Source organism: Gossypium hirsutum, chromosome D13, assembly GCF_007990345.1.
Source record: "Gossypium hirsutum isolate 1008001.06 chromosome D13, Gossypium_hirsutum_v2.1, whole genome shotgun sequence".
In the NCBI taxonomy this organism is placed as follows: Eukaryota; Viridiplantae; Streptophyta; class Magnoliopsida; order Malvales; family Malvaceae; genus Gossypium; species Gossypium hirsutum.
In genome coordinates, this window is record NC_053449.1 from 40,770,578 (window position 1) to 40,794,304 (window position 23,727).

A 23,727-nucleotide genomic window follows, 5' to 3' on the forward strand; every position below is an offset into this window, starting at 1 on the left:
TGCTTCAAACTGTGGGCCAATTCAGTGGAATGCCTACTGAAGATCATCATCTTCACTTAAGACTATTTATGGAAGTAAGCGATTCTTTCAAGTTAGCCGAAGTACCCGAAGATGCATTGCGACTGAAGCTGTTCCCATATTCGCTAAGGGACAGAGCTCGTGCCTGGTTGAACTCATTGCCACCAAACTCCATTTCTACATGGTAAGAGTTAGCTGAGAGATTCCTCATGAAGTATTTCCCGCCGAGCAAGAATGCCAAGTTGAGGAATGAGATCACAGCCTTCCAACAAATGGATGATGAGTCCCTGTATGAGGCATGGGAAAGGTACAAAGAGTTATTACAAAAGTGCCCTCATCATGGAATCCTACATTGCATTCAACTTGAGACATTCTATAATGGTCTCAACGCTCACATGAGGATGGTAGTGGACACCTCTGCTAATGGTGTTCTCCTTTCTAAGTCTTATAATGAGGCTTACGAAATTATTGAGAGGATTTCCAGCAACAATTCTCAATGGCCAACCAATTGAGCAGCGTCAGGAAGACGAGTCATTGGAATACATGAAGTGGACGCTCTCACTTCACTCGCATCACAGGTATCTTCAATATCATCAATACTTAAGAATCTTACCACTAATGGATCTAATAGTTTTACAGCCCAACCACCTAACCAATTTGAGAATATAGTCTGTGTATATTGTGGGAAAGGACACTTGTTTGAAGAATATCTATCGAACCTCGAATCTGTATATTACATGGGTAACCAAAACCAAAACCGAGGGAGGCAAGGACTGCAATCCAACTTTTATAACTCATCGTGGCGAAATCACCCGAATGTTTCCTGGAGTAACCAAGGGCTGGAACCAGTAACACTTATGCCCATCCTAGACCAACTCAGCCACCTAGTTTCCCCCAACAAGTTCAGAAACCAACCCAAGCAAAACCATCCAAAAGCTTAGAGAATCTATTAAAGGCATACATGGCAAAAAACGACGCCACTCTAAGGAATTTCGAGAATCAAGTGGGCCAGCTTGCTACTGAGCTCAAGAACCGACCACAAGATGCTCTAACTAGTGACACATAGAATTCGAGAAATCTGGGGAAGGAACATTGTAAAGCATTGACATTGAGGAGAGGAAAGACAGTAGAGCCCAACACTGTCGAAGTTGCAAAGGAGCAAGCTGACGCTCAAGATTCAGAAGAAGTTCAACCAAGTGTTGAAATTCCAGTTTCACTAGAACCAGAATCTGTAAAACACGACAAAGTAACCTCAAGACCAGCTAATTCTGATCAAGTAATAATGTCGTTAGATGCAGAATTACTGCCAAAGAGGAATCAACCAGAATCAGTCTCAGTAATGAAACCACCACCACCCTACCCTCAAATACTTCAGAAACAGAAGTAGGAGATTCAATTCAAGAAGTTCCTTGACGTACTCAAGCAACTTTACATCAGCATCCCGTTGGTTGAAGCACTTGAGAAAATGCAAAACTACGTGAAGTTTATGAAACATATCTTATCTAAGAAATGAAGACTTGGAGAATTTGAGACGGTAGCTCTAACGAAGGAATGCAATGCATATCTTCAAGACAAACTACCCCCAAAATTGAAGGATCCTGGATGTTTTACCATACCGTGCAACATTGGAGCAACATATTGTGGTAAGGCATTATGTGACTTAGGTGCAAGTATCAACTTGATGCCTATGACAATATTTAGGAAGTTGGGGATAGAAGTTAGACCAACTATAGTTACGCTTCAACTAGCAGATCGATCCTTAGCACATCCAGAAGGAAAAATCGAGGACGTATTGGTACGTGTAGATAATTTTATCTTTCCTAATGACTTTGTAATTCTAGATTTTGAAGCAGGCAAAGAAGTACCAATCATCCTAGGAAGGTCGTTACTAACAACTGGAAGGACCCTTATTGATGTGCAGAAGGGTGAGTTCACTATGCATGTTTAGGATGATTAGGTAACATTTAACGTCTTTAAGTCTATGTGATTTCCTAACAAAATGGATGATTGCTCTGCGGTGTCTGGTTTAAAGGATTCAATAGTGGAAAAGGAACTCAACTGTGTTGAGGACCCACTGGAAAGAATTTTGACATTGGATCCTCCAAATGATGAAGAGGAGAATGAATGCTTAGCTTTGCTAGAAGCTAATCAAAGGGGATTTAATCCGCAATCTCACTTTGAATCTTTGGATTTAGAAAAGAGGGACTATTCTCAACCAAAAGCGTCAATTGAGGAGCCACCTAAATTAGAACTCAAGGTATTACCTTCTCATTTAAAATGCGTTTATTTAGGTAACGTTTCTACTCTGCCTATGATTGTTTCAATAGAATTGACCACTGAGCAAGAAGAGAAACTTATCTTTGTTCTGAAACAATTCAAGAAGGCCATCGGATGGACCATAGTCAGTATTCGCAGTATTAGTCCATCTGTATGCATGCACAAGATTATCCTGAAAGATGGTAAAAAAGGGACGATCGATGGACAACGGATACTGAACCCCATCATGAAAGACGTAGTAAAAACGGGTATCATCTATCCCATCTCAAACAGTTCATGGGTAAGCCCGGTCCAGTGCGTGCCAAAAAAAAGAGGTATCACGATCGTACAGAACAAGAACAACGAGTTGATACCGACTAGAACGGTTACGGGATGGAGAATGTACATCAATTATCAGAAGCTAAACAAGGTGACTACGAAAGATCACTTTCCTTTGCCATTCTTAGACCAGATGCTGGATAGACTCGTAGGATGAGATTACTACTATTTTCTCGATAGATACTCAGGGTATAATAAGATTACAGTAGCACTGGAAGATCAATACAACACAACATTCATCTGCCCGTACGGTACGTTTGCATTTAGACGCATGCCATTTGGTTTATGTAATGTACCTGCTACATTTCAAAGATGTATGATGTCTATTTTTGCTGACATGGTTAAGAAATATTTGGAAGTTTTTATGGACGATTTTTTAGTATTCGGAGATACTTACGATGATTGCTTAGCCAATCTAACTAAGGTACTAAGGCGATGCGAAGAAACGAATCTCGTACTCAACTGGGAAAAGTGTCATTTTATGGTACGAGAAGGATTTGTTCTAGGGCATCAGATAATTACATGGGATCGAGGTAGACAAAGCAAAGGTAGACGTTATTGAGTAACCCCCACCTCCAACATCTATAAAGGGTGTGAGGAGCTTTTGGGCCACGCATATTTTTATCGAAGATTTATCAAGGACTTCTCCAAAGTTGCTAAACCCTTATGCAAATTATTGGAGAAGGACTCTATATTCAACTTTGATGAGTAATGCTTAAAAGCCTTCAACGATTTGGAGAGTCGATTAGTCACGGCACCCATAATCGTCACACTAGACTGGGATTTGCCATTCGAATTGATGTGTGGCGCAAGTGACTTCGCAATTGAAGCTATCTTGGGCCAGCGAAGGAACAAAGTTTTTCATCCCATCTACTACGAAATTTGAACCCTAACAGGAGCTCAACTAAATTATACGATAACAGAAAAAGAGTTACTTGCTATTGTGTTTGCTTTCGACAAGTTTCGATCTTATCTGGTAAGTACCAAAGTGACTGTCTATATAGATCACTCGTCAATTAAGTATTTACTTGCAAAGAAAGACACTAATCCGAGGCTATTTGATAGGTACTTCTACTTCAAGAGTTCAATCTAGAAATTCAAGATCGAAAGGGAGTCGAAAATCAAGTAGCATATCACTTGTCCAGATTGGAGCCACAAGAAGAGAATTCTCCTCTTATACCAATTCAGGAGACATTTCCAGATGAACATATCTTGAAGGTAAATCATGTCCATAATACCCATTGGTTCACTGATATCGCTAACTATTTAGCTTGTGTTTTGGTGCCAGTTGGTAAGACGTATCAACAAAGGAAAAAGTTTCTTCACGATATGAAGTACTATTTCTGGGAAGAGCCATATGTGTTTAAAAAGTGTGCAGATCAGATGATCAGGAGATGCGTGGCAGGAGATGAAATAACGAAGATTTTATACCACTGTCACTCAGCTCCAAGTGGGGACAGTTCGGAGGTACACGTACAGCGGCCAAAGTATTGGAAGCCGGATTCTTTTGGCCAACACTATTCAAGGATGTATATGCTTACGTGAAGAGTTGTAATCGATGTGAAAGGGTTGGAAATGCCACCAATAGAAATGAGATGCCTCGAACAAACATCATTGAGGTAGAGTTATTTGATGTATGGGGTATCGACTTTCTTTGTCCTTTTCCTCCGTCTTGCGGTCACAAGTACATACTAGTAGCAGTAGACTATATGTCTAAGTGGATCGAGGCTGAGGCGAATCCGGCAAATGATGCTAAGGTTGTGATGAAGTTTCTGTAGAAGCATGTGTTCACAAGGTTTGGAACCCCAAGAGCTATCATCAAGGATGAAGGATCCCACTTTGTGAACAAGTGGTTAAAATGGTTATTAGACAAGCATGGAGTGAAACACAAGGTTGCAACAGCTTACCATCCGTAGACAAATGGGCAAGCTGAACTGGCAAATAAGGAGATCAAAGGCATACTTGAGAAAGTAGTCTGCCCGAACCAACGAGATTGGTCCACAAGATTAGATGATGCTTTATAGGCTTACAAAAAAACATACAAGACACCGTTAGGGATGTCACCCTATAGGTTGGTCTTTGGAAAGTCTGCCATCTACCATTGGAGTTAGAGCACAAAGCTTACTAGGCTCTTCAATAGCTTAATTTGGATCCTAAGCTCGCGAAAGAGAAACGAATGTTCCAACTCAAAGAGTTAGAAGAGTTTCGAATGTTCTCATATAAAAATGTGAAATTACTTAAAGAAAGACTCAAGAAATGGCATGACAATCACATTCGAGTTCGAGAATTTGAAGTAGGTCAGCAAGTCTTGTTGTTCAATTCCAGATTGAAGTTCTTTCTAGGAAAGCTAAAATCACGTTGGTCCGGTCCATTTACGATTCACCAAGTCTATCCATACAGAGTTGTTGAACTCCAAGGTAAGGGGGTAATTTCCTAGTTAATGCTCAGCGCCTGAAACATATTGGAGAGATAAAATTGAACGGGATAAAACCTCGTTCATTTTATCGGATACTTAATTTTTAATTTTTCTTTTTGAATAAATTATTTAAGGTATATTTTCGGGTAAAGTATGCTTAAATAAATTCTGTCTAGGAGATTGGAACTTAAGCGAGACCGTTTGTGACCCCTCCACTCTTTCCTGGGAATTTATTTTGACATAATTTTCTAAGAAATTATCCCCTAAATGGAAAAATAAATTTTTAGTTTCAAATAAAAGGGTCAATTTTGATCCAATTTTTAATTTGCAACTCAATTTTAAATTTTCATTAAGTCTAGGGACTTAATTGAATTGTTTTTAAAATTTAGTCACTCTTTTCGTAAATAATAAAAAAACTAGGTGTCTTTCTTTGTGAATATTTTCAAAAAAAGCATCTAGAATAAATATCTTTAATATTATTAATAATTTGATAAACTTTAATAAATAATTATATTGTTTATAATTTATATATTAATTTTTATCAACTTAACTTAGAACTAGGATTAATTTGGAATTTTTTTTGTATCTGCACAATAAAATAAGAGATGGGAATCAAAAGTAAATATGGACAAGTAGTAAAGTATAAAGTGTGGCAATAGGTATATACATGTATAGGATTGGATCTAGGAAGAGCTTGGTACTTAAGCAGTCAAATTTAGTCACCTCCTCTTTTTTGGAATCCTACCTGGTTTATAGTATCTATTCACTTTAAGCAATAAGGACATTGTTCATTTTAAGTTGGGGGGATCGAAAATTGAAATTATTTCCACTCAAAATAAATTTTTTCTTTTAATTATGAATATGATATATTTTTGTTCAATAAATTTGAATTTTGTTAAGTATGCTAAATTTAAGTATGAATAAAGTTTGATTATTTCAATAAATTGTTGTGTTAGCTTAATAATGACATGAAATGTATTTCTAATAAAGCATGCAAATCATACCATAAAATTTTAGTTCTTTACGAAAGTTAGGCACGCATGAAAGTTTAAGTCTTTAGAATTGACTTCGTAGTTTCTTGAGGCGAAATCCTAGGAAGCATGGAATGTTGAAAATGATTTAGGCAACTGTTGTTTGGATCATTTGAGCCTTTCAAGCCAACCATGATGAAATTTTTATCCTTTGAAACCCAACTTTGAGACTTTATGGCCTAATTTTATTTGAACCCTTACAAAGTTAGCCATCACTTTTCTTAATTATCTTGACAATGTCCCAAACACTAGACTCAGTACTATTCAGAGTATTCTTTGAAAATAAGGTTGGAGGAGTTGCAAAGAAGTATGAAATGCTCTAAAAATTGTAGTACATGCAGTAAAATACTGGAAAAAATAGCATATGTACCTGAAATAAATTGCACTAAAGAGCATGTGAAAAGGAAAGAAAAGTTGATTTATTGAAGGTAATTTTAAACCTAAAATTATCTATCTTTTACCTACCCCTAAGCCCAGCCACGTTACAACCTTGTTAAAGACCTATTGATTCAAAGTTCCAATGTTACCTACATTAGTGGAGAGAAATTGCTCTGTTTAACATATGAAGACATCAGTTAAGCTTAATGATTGCAGCTTCACTTTGAATAAGGGATTAAAATCAAATTGGTAGGGATTAACATGTCTTTAAGAAACATTTAGTCTAATTTTGCTATTGTAGTAATTGTTGAGATTAATTTGAACGATATATATACTTGAGTAGCATAATTATCAAATTTCTTGGTTTTGAGCATAAGTACATTGATTTCATGATTTTGGGAAGAATGTTGTTCTGAAAGAGTTTTTCAAAAAGTGCTTCTGAGAAAATTCTTTTCAAATTTGTGCATTACTCGGGACGAGCAATGAATTAAGTTTGGGGGTGCGGAAATACAAAAAGTTATGTGTTTTTACATGCCCTTTTGAACTTAAAATCATGCTATTTCGGTTAAATTCTTGTCGAAAAATAATTAAATATTATAAAATAAATAAATTACGTTAAAAATATGAACATGATGAATTTTAATTAATTTTATAGTTAATTTTGATTAATTTTGACTATTTTCGATAGATTCGCTCAAAGGGCGAAAATTGGCTCGAGAGACAATGCTCGAAGAATAAAACCGAGAAGTAATTTGAAGCATTGAGGAAAATTTATTTCCAGCCTAAGATGGTCCAAAAATGTGTGTTAATTCATAATATAATTAATTTTAATTTATTCCCAATTTAATTTGGGCTAAATAAATTATTATTAATTAACTATGGAAAAAAAATGGTCCAGTTGAACCACATTGGTTGAAGTGAATCTAGTGAACCAAACCAGCCACCAATTGGGGTACCGAGAACCATCCATATGTTGACCCAAATCATCATTTTATATGACTAAACAAGCTTGTAAAGAAGCCCTTGAAGAACTTTCAACCCTGCATTCAAACCCCTCAAAAAAATGTGGCTTTATGGATTTGCCCCAGACTATTTTTAGCAAAGTTGAATCTCTCAACTTTGCCATGTGTGTGGCCAGCCAAGGGGGGTCTCTTTCTCTGATGGAATTTGCTATTTTTAGCAGCCAGAATCAGCTATAAAAGCCACGTCTTGGTGATCATTCAACTAATCCCTCACACTCTCATTCTCTCTGCCCCTCCCTCACTTTCTCTAAACTTTTCCTTCCCATTTTCCCTTTTGTTCAAGTGTCGATTTCTTCTCTTGGGAAATAGGTCTGCATCAGCCATTTTTGAGCAGCAATTAAAGTGTTCGTAAGCCATCTTGATAGCCAAGGACAACGGAGAACGAAGAATGGAGAAATCAGTCAAGCCACGAAGAAACACCGAATTTGCTTCTTATTCCCTATCGCTTTAAATTTCGTCGTTGTTTTGACAATCATGTTTATGAATATTTATGCTATTGAAATTTTTATTTTAATCAATCTAGCATGAATTTAATCCGTGTTGGGTTGCTTATATTTTGTCTGCTTGAATTATTGAAATTGTGTTTGTGTTGTTATAAGCCTCGGTAAGATGCTTAGTTAAGTAAAATCATGCCTAAGTTATTCTTGCAATATTAATTGTTAGATAACTAATGAATTAATTATTAAATCATATTGAAATTGTAATTAGTCGACACAATACTTAATCAGTGCATGTTTATTCTTCTAAGGTAGCTGAAGTTAATTTAGCATTGTATTTGGCGATACATATGTCTTGCATAACTTGCAAGATTATTGTGATTCAACTGTTTCAAGGTAATAATACTCTGTTACCTCACTTGATCTTTTATATGCTTGTGAAGATTGATTAATCACTTGGATTGACATAGAAAAATGTTCAAGAGATTGATTAATTTAATAAGTATGTATGAGCAGTAGTTACCAAATTACCGAGTTACCGTGAATTTGTTCGTAGCGGTATAAACATAAGTTTAATAATTCTAACTTAAAGGAATGTAATTAATCCAGCACAATTATATCATCTTGATTAAACCTTATTTTAAATCGTGCATTAGAACCTTTTTTATTTTTAAATTTTTTTATTTAGTTTTTAACCCTTAGTTTTCAATCATCTTTAAACCAAAATATTTTCCATCACCGAACTGTTTTAACATTAATTCCATAAATATTCCTTTTTACAGTCCCTGTGGGTACGATAACTTGACTTTTACTTGTCACTTTATTACTTGTTACGATTGTGTACACTTGCACATTTTCGTCGTTCCAGGTATTCTGGTTGAGCTGCAAGTAAAGCCTGTTTGGGTTCAGGAAATCAAACATAAGCAACAAATAGATGATTCTTTAGCACCTCGATTTAATCAGGTTAAGCATGGTTCAACAATAGACTTTAGGATTAATTCTGATGGTATCTTATGTTACGGAGGCAGATATTGTGTACCGAATTACCAAAGTTTGTGACAGTCTATACTATAGGCAGTGCATAATAGCCCTTATCTTATGCATCCTGGTGATAATAAGATATATCGTGACTTAATAGATCTGTATTGGTGGTCGAGTCTTAAGCGTGAGGTAACGGACTATGTGTCAAAGTGTTTGACTTGCCAACAGGATAAAGATGAGCATCAGTTTCCTTCTAGCTTATTGTTGCTGATCCAAATTCCATAGTGGAAATGGGAGAGAGTAACCATGAACTTCGTTAATGGGTTACCTTTAACAACCACTAAAAAATATTTGATTTGGTTCATTGTGGATAGATTGACTAAGTCTGCCAATTTCATTCCAATCCGCACTGATTATTCTCTTCATAAGCTGGCTAAGCTCTAAATTTTGAGATAGTGAGACTGCATCGAGTGCTAGTGTCAATTATTTCATATTGGGATCCCCACTTTACATCTCGGTTCTGGAAAAATTTGCATGAGGCTTTGAGTACACGTTTAGATTTCAGTACGGCTTTCCATCTGCAATCAGATGGTCAGTCTAAGAGGGTTATTCAGATTTTAGAGGATATGTTGAGAAGTTGTGTGACTGATTTTCAGTGTGACAGCCCAAAATTGACCCTAGTCGGGAAGTGGTTTCGGGACCGCTAAACTGAGTCATAAAAATAATTAACCGTCATAATTGATGCTCATTATATGTACATGTGCATGTGTGAAAATTTCGTGTTTGAATTTTGTTTAATTGTAGGTGAATTTTAGTAAATAGGACTTATGTGAGACAATTTTGAAATGTGATAGGTCAAAGCATAAGGATCTATTAGTGCATGAAATAAAAAGGGGGGACTTGCATGTCAATTTCCCCCCTAATTAGTAGTGGCCGGCCATGACAAGCATGGTAGACCAAGTGTGATGGGCAAGAACATGTCATAAACATGTTGAGTTAGTGTTTCATGGGAAGTATGATAAAATAAGGAGCATGGGCATAAAATAATGAAAGGGAATATGATGAAAACAAAAAAAAGTGTGTGGTTGTCCCCCCCATTTGGCCGAAACTAGAAAGAAAAAACAAAAAAAAAGTGTCCATCTTTCTTCATTTCCCTTGGCCGAATGTTCTAAGGAAGAAAGAAAAACAAGTTGTGTTCTTTGGTTCTTCTTGGCCGAATTGAAAAGAAAAAGAAGAAATTGAAGTTAAGGCATTTGGTCACCTTTAAGTTGATTAAGAAGCTCTTGAATATTCGGTGCCTAGGGGAAAAGTTTCTAAGAAGTTTGGCCATGCATGTAACTAGATTGAGGTATGTTTGATATTATTCTTTGAGATTCATGTATATTTTAAGTTGTAAGTTTGAAATCTACCTAGCCATGGTTCAAATTTTGTTAATTGATGGAGATGATATTCGGCCATGAATGTTACATTCTTGGTTGGTATTTTGATGTCTTTGGTGATGAGGTATGAAGATGGTTGATTTGAGTGTTTAATAAAAAGGATACATGAATTATTGTTAAAAAAATGGGTCGAGTGTTCATGATATGAAATTAGGTGTTTAAATGATGTTATAGTTGACATTGTGCATATATACATGCATTCGGCCATCTAATTGAGTATGAAGGTGGTGTTAAATCTAATTGTGATGCCTATTCCGAAGTATATATATATACATATATATACATAAGTATGCCCATTCGTGATGTTACCTTTAATTATGTGTTACCTTTAATTATGTGTATAATCGACTAAATGGGTAATTAGTGAGGATGGTTGCCGAATATACAGACATACATATGCATGTGTAATTGAATTATGAATGTTTAGCAAGATGGTTAAACTAGTTGATTTATTGATTAAGCTCAAGGAGTTAAAGGAGGAGAATCAAGCAAAGGCAAAGAAAAGATCATCGAGTAGCCGAGTTGGAACCGTCTTACCCAATACAAAGTAAGTCATTAAGCATATAGTTTGTATTAATTTAAATGGTCATAACGTCTATGTAATGATGCTGAATGGAATGATAAATATATATATACATGTATGCATGTGGTGATGAAAGTGTTGAATGAAAAGAAAAGAGGTGAGATGTATTGAGTTGTTGATCTCGGCACTAAGTGTGCGGGTATAAACATTTATGATCATGAGATTGGCACTAAGTGTGCGGGTTTAAATTGTACAGCACTAAGTGTGCGAGTTTGATTATATAGCACTAAGTGTGCGAGTTGATTATATAGCACTGAGTGTGCGGACTTAATATATACTTTTGAATCACTATGGACACTAAGTGTGCGACATTATTGAGTTGATCACGGACAGCGGATCGGGTAAGTACCTTGAGTTCATGGCTAATAGGCGCTATGTTTATATTTGGAGTTGAGCTTGGTAAGTTTGAACCTATGTGACAATTATAATTGAAGTCACGTACATAAGATTTATCGCGGAATAGGTGAAAGGTCGTTTAGTTGTATGATTGTAACGAAAATACAATGATGTATGAAAATGCCTCAAATATCCTATTGATTAGTATATGGAATGTGAATGCATGACTTGGTATGAGATTGAACCGATAGGTCTAAGGAACTATGGTATGGTTCGGTATGGATGGAGTAACTAGCCTCGTTCCATTTTGTTTCCTCTTGTGATAATGTTATTAATGGATGGTGGTGCATTGCTTATGACTTACTGAGTTATATACTCACTCGGTGTTTCCTTGTCACCTATTTTAGGTTTCTTGGACTCGTCTCTTTTTGCGTGATCGGGCCATCATCGAAGTCATCACACCGGCTAGCAACTTTTGGTATCTTCTTTTTAGTCGGTCTAGGAGAACATTTCGGCATGTATAGGCTAATATGTTTTGTTGAAATTTGGTATGTAAACTTTTAGCCATGCGAAAATGGCATAAATGTTCGGTTGGATTTGGTTCTATAATGTTAGGTCGTAAGTCTTGGAAATTCGATTTTTATGCCATATGTCATGGTTGATTATTTTTGGTGTCAAAATTCATGATATGGCAATAGTGTAGTAGGGAGATGTTTGACAATGATTAGCCCTTGGCATGGCTAGTCATGATCATAATTTGTGATATGTATGATGAATTACTAGTTAGATCAAGGAGAAATCACGAAATAGGCATAGTTGCTTTAGTAACAGATGCTGGCAGCAGCAGTGACGTGAGATTGAAAAATAACTAAAAATATTAGGAGTGGAATTAATTAATGCATAAATTATGTAATCGAAGCTCGATGAGTCTATTTTCATATAGAAGAAACGAAACGACCATATGAGGTGTCTGTTAGGAGATAATTAAACTCTTGTGAAACAGGGCCAGAGCGATTTCTGGATTCCCTGTTCCGACTTTGAAAATTCATTATAAATTAACCAGAGATAATTAGAAGTCATGCCATATGTTCATAGATTCCCCTTCGAGTCTAGTTTCTATATAAACAAACGACATCAGTAATGAAGCCCTGTACAGGGAGATATCCAAGTCGTAATGCGCAAAGGTCAGTGTAGTCGATCCCTGTAACTTGGGAGACTTTGACTAATAAACTGTACTAATTGGCCCAACCAAAAATTCTAGAAAAATTTATGTGGATGGGCATATGAGTCTAGTTTCAGGGAAAATTTACGGAACTGGATTTCGAGTTTCAGAACTCAAGATATCATTTTTAAAGAGACTAGTACGCAGATTGGCAGCTTGTCTGGGAAATTTTTTTTTAGTGGTTTGAAGTCTGTTAACACCTCGTGTTCGACTCCGGCGACGGCCTTGGGTTCGGGGTGTTACATTTGATTGGTATCGGAGCTATGGTTTAGTCGGTTCTAGGACTACCATAGCACGTATGAGTCTAGCTGTACATGCCTTAATGTTAATGTTTAAATGTGTGATGACTTCTGACGGTTAAAATTTTTGTTTTGATTAGTAAATGGATCCCGGTGTAGAGAGAACCTTGGCGGATGATGTTGAAAGTGTAGCGGCTGCTCCTGCACAAGGGACGCCGCCTGTTGAACCTCAGTCATCTGCGAATAATCAAGGTGAGGGGGCTAAACAAGCCTTCTTTACCATGATGAATGAGTGGGTCACGCAATATGCCCGAACCAATCCGGCTGTCCAACAATTCCCGAATTTGAATGATCCACCCCAAGAGCCCGTAATGCCATCAGTTACTGATCCTGTGAGGCTGAGTAAGCCACCTGTAGACTTGATTAGGAAGCGCGGGGCTGAGGAGTTCAGGGCCATAGTTACTGATGATGCTGAAAGGGCCGAGTTCTGGCTTGATAACACCATTCGGGTGTTTGATGAACTGTCATGCACGCCCGATGAATGTCTAAAGTGTGCTATATCCTTGTTGCGGGACTCAGCCTACTATTGGTGGAGGACCCTGATTTCCATAGTCCCAAACGAACGAGTTACTTGGGACTTCTTTCAAACGGAATTTCGAAAGAAATATATTAGTCAACGGTTCATTGACCAAAAGCGTAAGGAATTCTTGGAACTCAAGCAAGGCCGTATGACAGTATCTGAATACGAACATGAATTCGTAAGACTCAGTAGGTATGCCCGGGAGTGTGTAGCTGATGAGGTTGCTATGTGCAAAAGATTCGAAGAAGGGTTGAATGAAGATTTAAAGCTACTAGTGGGTATTTTGGAGATAAAAGAATTCGTGACACTAGTCGAACGAGCCTGCAAGGCGGAAGAACTTGAAAAGGAGAAGAAGAAGGCTGAATTTGAAGCTAGAGACTATCGTAAAAGATCGACGGGTAAAGCTCCGTTCTCAGCTGTAAAGAAGTTCAGGGAGGACACTAATAAGTCGAGGACGACTGCGGGAATTTCCATCAAAGCACGACCACCGACGGACTCCCGAGCTACTTCGGTAGCTAGTGTGGGCAATAATCGTCAAGAGAAACCTGAATGTCCCCAATGCGGAAGACGACACCTAGGTGAATGTTGGGGTAAGTCTACTAACAGGGCCTGTTACGGATGCGGTTCGAAGGACCACTTCATTAGAGATTGCACGGAGCTTGATGAGAAGAATAAGATTCAAGGTGCAAGACCTAGTGGAGTGACAACTAGAGGTAGACCACCGAGAATTTTAGGAGGTAGGGGTGGTAGTCAGAGAGGGGCCTCTGATACGGCTGTTCGAGCCGAGAACTGTACTCCTGCTAGAGCATATGCCATTCGCGCACGAGAGGAGGCATCCTCCCCTGACGTCATCACTAGTACCTTCATTCTCTTTGATACTAATGTGATTGCATTGATTGACCCTGGCTCTACTCATTCATATGTATGTGAAACCTTAGCATCCAGTAAGACTCTACCTGTTGAGTCTACTGAGTTCGTAATTCGAGTGTCAAACCCTTTGGGTCAATACGTACTTGTTGATAAAGTGTGTAAGAGATGCCCTCTAATAATCCGAGAATCCTGTTTTCCGGCTGATTTGATGCTTTTGCCGTTTGACGAATTTGATGTTATTCTTGGTATGGATTGGTTGACCGTACATGATGCAGTGGTGAACTGCAAAAGAAAAACCATCGATTTGAGGTGCGCAAATAACGAGATAATCCGAGTTGAGTCTACGGACTTAAGGGGGTTGCCAGCTGCAATATCCTCAATGTTGGCCCAGAAATATGTAAGAAAAGGGTGCGAAGCATACCTTGCGTATGTACTTGATGACAAGGAATTAGAAAAAAACCCGAATCTGTACCGGTGGTTTGTGAATACCCGGATGTTTTTCTGAAGAATTACCGGGTTTACCACCTGTTCGGGAGGTAGAGTTTGGTATTGAGCTTGTACCTAGAACTATGCCAATTTCGATAGCTCCGTATCGTATGGCACCAACCGAGTTAAAGGAATTGAAAGCTCAATTGCAAGAGTTGACGGATAGAGGTTTCGCTCGACCAAGTTTCTCACCTTGGGGTGCACCAGTATTGTTCGTGAAAAAGAAGGACGGAACCATGAGGTTGTGCATTGACTATCGTCAGCTGAATAAAGTGACAATAAAGAACAAATATCCGTTACCGCATATCGATGATTTGTTCGACCAACTGAAGGGAGCCTCAGTGTTCTCAAAAATAGATTTGAGATCGGGCTATTATCAGTTGCGAATTCGAGATTCGGACATACCCAAAACTGCCTTCAGAACGAGATATGGTCACTACGAGTTCTTAGTGATGCCGTTTGGGCTCACTAATGCCCCTGCGGTATTTATGGATTTGATGAATCGGATCTTCAGACAGTATTTGGACCGGTTCGTAGTTGTGTTCATTGATGACATCTTGGTCTATTCAAGAGATGAGACCGAACATGCTGAGCACCTGAGATTAGTGTTGCAAATTTTGCGGGATAAGCAGTTATATGCTAAGTTCAGTAAGTGTGAGTTCTGGTTAAGAGAGGTTAGCTTCTTGGGTCATGTGGTATCCGCATCGAGTATTCGAGTTGACCCGAGCAAAATTTCAGCCATACTTAACTGGAAGCCTCCAAGAAATATTACCGAAGTTCGGAGCTTCCTGGGGCTCGCCGGTTATTACCGACGATTTGTAAAAGGTTTCTCGATGATAGCCACACCAATGACGAAGCTACTTCAAAAGGATGCTAAGTTCGAATGGACGGAGAAATGTCAGAAAAGTTTCGATCAACTGAAAACTTATTTAACTGAAGCTCCAATTTTAGTGCAACCCGAATCAGGCAAAGAGTTTGTCATTTATAGTGACGCATCCCTACTTGGGTTGGGTTGCGTATTGATGCAAGAAGGTCGAGTGGTGGCCTATGCGTCGAGACAATTAAAGCCACATGAGAAAAATTATCCGATCCATGATCTCGAACTAGCTGCCATCGTATTCGCTTTAAAAATATGGCGACATTACTTATTTGGTGAAAAGTGCCATGTATTTCGGATCACAAAAGTCTCAAATATTTGATGACTCAAAGAGACTTAAATCTGCGACAAAGACGTTGGCTTGAGTTGTTGAAAGATTACGAGCTTGTCATTGATTACCACCCGGGAAAGGCTAATGTGGTTGCGGACGCCTTAAGCCGGAAATCACTGTTTGCTTTACGAGCGATGAATGTGCACTTGTCTGTTCTACCCGACAATGTGTTAGTAGCTGAATTAAAGGCCAAACCATTATTGATTCGTCAAATTCGTGAAGCTCAGAAAGTCGACGATGAATTGGTTGCAAAACGGGCTGAATGTGTTCCGAATATGGAATCCGAATTTCAAATTGATGATGACGATTGTTTGAGGTTCAGAAGTCGGTTGTGTGTTCCAAAAAATTCAGAACTCATTTCGATGATTCTGAACGAAGCCCATTGTAGCCGAATGTCAATTCACCCGGGGAGTACGAAAATGTACAACGACATGAAACGTCGGTTTTGGTGGCATGGTATGAAACGAGACATCTCCGACTTTGTTTCGAGATGTTTAATATGTCAACAAGTGAAAGCGGAACATCAAGTGCCTTCAGGATTACTTCAGCCGATCATGATACCCGAGTGGAAATGGGATCGAGTCACAATGGACTTTGTGTCTGGACTGCCATTGTCAGCAAGTAAGAAGGATGCGATTTGGGTTGTTGTTGATAGACTGACTAAGTCGGCTCACTTTATCCCCGTGCGTACGGATTTTTCATTGGATAAACTAGCCGAATTGTATGTTTCTCAGATTGTGAGATTACACGGGGTGCCTATTTCTATCGTGTCGGATAGAGATCCGAGATTCACCTCGCGATTTTGGAAGAAATTGTAAGAAGCTTTAGGTACCAAGCTGCATTTTAGCACCGCTTTTCATCCACAAACCGATGGTCAATCCGAGCGGATAATTCAGATACTTGAGGATATGTTGAGATGTTGCATCCTCGAGTTTAGTGGTTCATGGGAACGGTATTTACCTTTGATTGAATTCGCTTACAACAATAGTTTTCAATCAAGTATTAAGATGGCACCTTACGAGGCTTTGTACGGTCGTAAATGCCGTACACCATTGTTTTGGACCGAGCTCGGTGAAAGTAAAATTTTCGGAGTTGATTTGATTAAAGATGCCGAACAGAAAGTAAAGGTAATCCGTGAAAGTCTGAAAGCAGCCACAGATCGTCAAAAATCGTATGCGGATTTGAAACGAAAAGACATTGAATATCAGGTGGGAGATAAAGTGTTTCTTAAAGTTTCGCCTTGGAAAAAGGTACTCGATTTGGCCGTAAGGGCAAGTTGAGTCTGAGATTCATTGGGCCGTACGAAATCTTCGAACGAGTTGGTCCAGTTGCGTATCGATTGATTTTGCCCCCTGAACTTGAAAAGATCCACGACGTCTTTCATGTTTCGATGCTTCGACACTATAGATCTGATCCATCGCACATAATTAGCCCATCAGATGTTGAAATTCAAGCCGATATGAGTTATGAAGAAGAACCGATGCGTATCCTAGCTCGTGAAGTGAAGGAGTTGCGAAACAAAAGGGTTCCGCTAGTAAAGGTGTTATGGCTCAAACACGGGATCGAGAAAGCTACTTGGGAAACCGAGAGCTCGATGAAAGAACGATACCCAAACTTATTTACCAGTAAGATTTTCGGGGACGAAAATTTCTTAAGTGGGGGAGAGTTGTGACAGCCCAAAATTGACCCTAGTCGGGAAGTGGTTTCGGGACCGCTAAACCGAGTCATAAAAATAATTAACCGTCATAATTGATGCTCATTATATGTACATGTGCATGTGTGAAAATTTCGTGTTTGAATTTTGTTTAATTGTAGGTGAATTTTAGTAAATAGGACTTATGTGAGAAAATTTTGAAATGTGATAGGTCAAAGCATAAGGATCTATTAGTGCATGAAATAAAAAGGGGGGACTTGCATGTCAATTTCCCCCCTAATTAGTAGTGGCCGGCCATGACAAGCATGGTAGACCAAGTGTGATGGGCAAGAACATGTCATAAACATGTTGAGTTAGTGTTTCATGGGAAGTATGATAAAATAAGGAGCATGGGCATAAAATAATGAAAGGGAATATGATGAAAACAAAAAAAAAGTGTGTGGTTGTCCCCCCCCCATTTGGCCGAAACTAGAAAGAAAAAACAAAAAAAAAAGTGTCCATCTTTCTTCATTTCCCTTGGCCGAATGTTCTAAGGAAGAAAGAAAAACAAGTTGTGTTCTTTGGTTCTTCTTGGCCGAATTGAAAAGAAAAAGAAGAAATTGAAGTTAAGACATTTGGTCACCTTTAAGTTGATTAAGAAGCTCTTGAATATTCGGTGCCTAGGGGAAAAGTTTCTAAGAAGTTTGGCCATGCATGTAACTAGATTGAGGTATGTTTGATATTATTCTTTGAGATTCATGTATATTTTAAGTTGTAAGTTTGAAATCTACCTAGCCATGGTTCAAATTTTGTTAATTGATGGAGATGATATTCGGCCATGAATGTTACATTCTTGGTTGGTATTTTGATGTCTTTGGTGATGAGGTATGAAGATGGTTGATTTTGAGTGTTTAATAAAAAGGATACATGAATTATTGTTAAAAAATGGATCGAGTGTTCATGAGATGAAATTAGGTGTTTAAATGATGTTATAGTTGACATTGTGCATATATACATGCATTCAGCCATCTAATTGAGTATGAAGGTGGTGTTAAATCTAATTGTGATGCCCATTCCGAAGTATATATATATACATATATATATACATAAGTATGCCCATTCGTGATGTTACCTTTAATTATGTGTATAATCGACTAAATGGGTAATTAGTGAGGATGGTTGCCGAATATACAGACATACATATGCATGTGTAATTGAATTATGAATGTTTAGCAAGATGGTTAAACTAGTTGATTTATTGATTAAGCTCAAGGAGGAGAATCAAGCAAAGGCAAAGAAAAGATCATCGAGTAGCCGAGTTGGAACCATCTTACCCAACACAAAGTAAGTCATTAAGCATATAGTTTGTATTAATTTAAATGGTCATAACGTCTATGTAATGATGCTGAATGGAATGATAAATATATATATACATGTATGCATGTGGTGATGAAAGTGTTGAATGAAAAGAAAAGAGGTGAGATGTATTGAGTTGTTGATCTCGGCACTAAGTGTGCGGGTATAAACATTTATGATCATGAGATTGGCACTAAGTGTGCGGGTTTAAATTGTACAGCACTAAGTGTGCGAGTTTGATTATATAGCACTAAGTGTGCGAGTTGATTATATAGCACTGAGTGTGCGGACTTAATATATACTTTTGAATCACTATGGACACTAAGTGTGCGACATTATTGAGTTGATCACGGACAGCGGATCGGATAAGTACCTTGAGTTCATGGCTAATAGGCGCTATGTTTATATTTGGTGTTGAGCTTGGTAAGTTTGAACCTATGTGACAATTATAATTGAAGTCACGTACATAAGATTTATCGCGGAATAGGTGAAAGGTCGTTTAGTTGTATGATTGTAACGAAAATACAATGATGTATGAAAATGCCTCAAATATCCTATTGATTAGTATATGGAATGTGAATGCATGACTTGGTATGAGATTGAACCGATAGGTCTAAGGAACTATGGTATGGTTCGGTATGGATGGAGTAACTAGCCTCGTTCCATTTTGTTTCCTCTTGTGATAATGTTATTAATGGATGGTGGTGCATTGCTTATGACTTACTGAGTTATATACTCACTCGGTATTTCCTTGTCACCTATTTTAGGTTTCTTGGACTCGTCTCTTTTTGCGTGATCGGGCCGTCATCGAAGTCATCACACCGGCTAGCAACTTTTGGTATCTTCTTTTTAGTCGGTCTAGGAGAACATTTCGGCATGTATAGGCTAATATGTTTTGTTGAAATTTGGTATGTAAACTTTTAGCCATGCGAAAATGGCATGAATGTTCTGTTGGATTTGGTTCTATAATGTTAGGTCGTAAGTCTTGGAAATTCGATTTTTATGCCATATGTCATGGTTGATTATTTTTGGTGTCAAAATTCATGATATGGCAATAGTGTAGTAGGGAGATGTTTGACAATGATTAGCCCTTGGCATGGCTAGTCATGATCATAATTTGTGATATGTATGATGAATTACTAGTTAGATCAAGGATAAATTACGAAATAGGCATAGTTGCTTTAGTAACAGATGCTGCAGCAGCAGTGACGTGAGATTGAAAAATCACTAAAAATAGTAGGAGTGGAATTAATTAATTCATAAATTATGTAATCTAAGCTCGATGAGTCTATTTTCATATAGAAGAAACGAAACGACCATATGAGGTGTATGTTAGGAGATAATTAAACTCTTGTGAAACAGGGCCAGAGCGATTTCTGGATTCCCTGTTCCGACTTTGAAAATTCATTATAAATTAACCAGAGATAATTAGAAGTCATGCCATATGTGCATAGATTCCCCTTCGAGTCTAGTTTCTATAGAAACAAACGACATCAGTAGTGAAGCCCTGTACAGGGAGATATCCAAGTCGTAATGCGTAAAGGTCAGTGTAGTCGATCCCTGTAACATGGGAGACTTTGACTAATAAACTGTACTAATTGGCCCAACCAAAAATTCTAGAAAAAAATATGTGGATGGGAATATGAGTCTACTTTCAGGGAAAATTTACGGAACTGGATTTCTAGTTTCAGAACTCAAGATATGATTTTTAAAGCGACTAGTACGCAGATTGACAGCTTGTTTGGGAAATTTTTTTTTTAGTGGTTTGAAGTCTGTTAACACCTCGTGTTCGACTCCGGCGACGGCCTTGGGTTCGGGGTGTTACATTCAGGGTCATTAGGAGGAGCATCTATCATTTGCTGAGTTCGCTTATAATAGCAGCTTCCAATCTAGTATTCTGATGGCACCTTACGAGGCTCTTTGTAGTCAGAAGTTTCGTTCAACCTTATGTTGGACTAAATTGGGTGAGAGGAATATCTTAGGTTCGGATTTGATTCTTGAGACTAAGGATAAGATTCGGTTAATTTGAGATAGATTAAAGACAGCTTCAGATAAACAAAAGTCCTATGTTGACTTAAAGCAAAAAGACATCGAGTTTAGTGTGGGGAATCAGGTCTTCCTTAAGGTTTCTTCATGGAAAAAGGTTTTGAGGTTTGGCCAGAAAGGCAAGTTGAGCCCTAGGTTCATTTAGCCCTATCAGATTCTTAATAGGATTGGTCCAGTGGCACATTAGCTTGAGTTGACTCTAGATTTGGATCGCATTCATGATTTTTTCCATGTCTTGATGTTGAGACGATATCGATCTAACCCTTTTCACATTGTTTTGATTGAGGAGATCGAACTTAGACTGAATCTATTTTTTGAGGAAAAGCCTATTCAGATTTTAAATCATGAGATTAAGGTTTTGAAGAGGAAGTAGATTCTAGTGGTTAAGGTGCTTTGGAGAACTCATAGCACTAAAGAGGCTACCTGGGAGCCAGAGGACTCGATTCGTCTCCAATATCCTCATCTCTTCGAATCAAGCAAATTTCGAAATCGAAATTTATTTTAAGGGGGAGAGTTGTAACATCCCAATTTTTTTGTTTAAAGTTGATAAATTATTTTAAGGGTGAGCCATTGGCTTAGTGGTTAACAGAAAATAAGGAGACAATACAATTTTCTTAGAAGCCTGAGTTCAATTCTCTTCCCTTGCAAATTGTCAATTTTAGCTATTTTTTGCTCCCACTCCCTTATTTTCGTTCCGCCCATCATAGTAAACCCTAAGTATTTATACCACTTTTTCATTGATTTTTCAATTTTTTCCTCAATTTATCCATTGCTCTTGTCACCCCATCCTTCTTCCTCCTCTTTCTTTCAAAACTTTTCTTCTTTCTTTAATGATTTCAGCATAGTTTTCCCGCCCCCTTTGCTAAAGGTTTTCTATTTTCTTCCAGCCACCATGTTGGTCATTTAACCTCTTAAACCATACCCTTTTCTGCCCTAAAACTCATCTCTTTGCCTCCCCCTTCAACCTCCATTTGTTGTCCATGGTCGCCCCCTCTCCTTTGCTCGTAGTAGTGCCAATAAGTTATCTTTTTTTTTCTCTTTTGCTCTTCTTTGTGTGTCGATTTTTGGATACTATTTTTACATCTAATTAACCTTTGTTCCAAATTTAAAAATTATTCCTTTTTTTGATCAAAGATCCCTCCTTGTGTCACTCAAGTCAGCCCATTTTCTGCTGCCACTTATGGTATTGCTGCCCCTTGGACCACCATTGATTTGGGTTGTTATTTTTCTTTCAATTGTCACCCCTTAAAACAATAAGTATCTTTATTTCTCCTCTGATTAGATCTTTTCTAACTGTTCTCGACTGAGATAGTATCCAATGCGTGTATCCGACAACTCAGATATGGTTAATAGATAGTGTAAAATGCATATCTATGCGAGATCTTGCATTGTTTCAATTTCATTAGTAGTTGTCGCTTAGGTCGAATAGTCTAAGGCCTTAGCTTGAATTTTAGTTACTAATTTTTTTTGTGTTACTTATGTTTTAGGTTCTGGTTTGAACATCCCAGATCAGAAGTGAATTCAGTTTTCATTCGCACTCTCATTCACATCAAATCAATGTAAGTTACTTAACCAAAGTGGACTTAAAAATTATATGGTGTAAAAATTATTTAGTCAAACCCTTAGGGGTGTTGCAAGGCTAGTTTTAACAATAATTTGACGAGTTAGATGTTATAATTTGGTTTTAGGTACGTTTAAGGCATTAGTGCGAAAACACAGGCTCTTACGGCTTAGTGTTGCGAAATGCGTAACAAGGTGTGAGTCCTAACCTTGTTTAATCGATTGTTAAATTATTTTTATAAATTGAAATTTATTATAAAATTGTTGCTGGTTGGGCATGTTGAACGGCCTATTAGGCGTATTAAAAGTTACCGAACAATGTATGTGACTTTAAAACTACTAATTGGATGGTTAAGCCTTTATCAGGATTGTCGATATGTGTGATTGTGATACTTGAGTGTATGGTTGGTTGCAAATGTTATGGATTGATGTATATAGATAGTGAAATCTTTTTGAATTAATTGTATCGAGTTCATTGAATATGGGATGCAGGTGTAATGTTCGACGTACAATGCCATTGTTCAAACCGCGTACTAACGCATGACTAGATTGTATCGTATGCTACATACCAATGAAACTGTTAAATTGATTTTCTAATTGAGTGCAAATCTAAATCGAGCATGTACTAAAAGCATAATTATATGCTAAAAAAATTTTAAGTGAAAAGCATGTAGAGTGTGCACTGACACTAATTGTTGATATGCATGTTAAGCATGCCATTGTACCTTGACTGATATTGATAGCATGAATTGCTTACTGATTGTATGTCATATTACATTTGCATAGGGTGGGTTATTGTGGTTGACGAAGGAGTTCCATGGACCACCTACTGCAATTTAAGTCTGCATCACTGTTGTTAGTGCACTACACCGGGAGTACCAAGGATATTTGTGATTTGATCTCATTATTGGAAATTTTCATCTACAACCACATTGTGTATTCACAACCTACTGGTAGCGTATTCTCCTGCAAATTGTTATTGGTAACTTTTCCACAAAATTACTGGTAGCTTGTCTGCATATTTATTGGTAGTATAATTGCACTATCGTACCGGTGGTATTATCCACATTGACCTTTAGCTCACATTGTTTGGTGTTTAGCAGACGAGTTTTGGGGAACTCATGGTGTGTGACGGATGGATTGGTAGGAAATCTCCTTTTCATTATATCATTTCCATGAATTATACATGCGATAATGAAATGTTATTGAGATGTGCCATGTACTGAATTGTAATAAAATCTTTGATCGTGTATACTTCTGTTGACTCACACTGAGCTATTATATGCTCAAC

At 37.7% G+C, this 23,727-nt stretch overlaps 1 non-coding gene across 1 annotated transcript; it reads right to left on the minus strand.

Annotated features, from left to right (window-relative positions):
* Positions 1-257: 257 nt before the first annotated feature.
* LOC121225984 (small nucleolar RNA R71) lies at positions 258-364 on the minus strand. Its single transcript, XR_005923885.1, has one exon. It is a non-coding gene; the product is annotated as a small nucleolar RNA R71 (small nucleolar RNA).
* Positions 365-23,727: the final 23,363 nt, after the last annotated feature.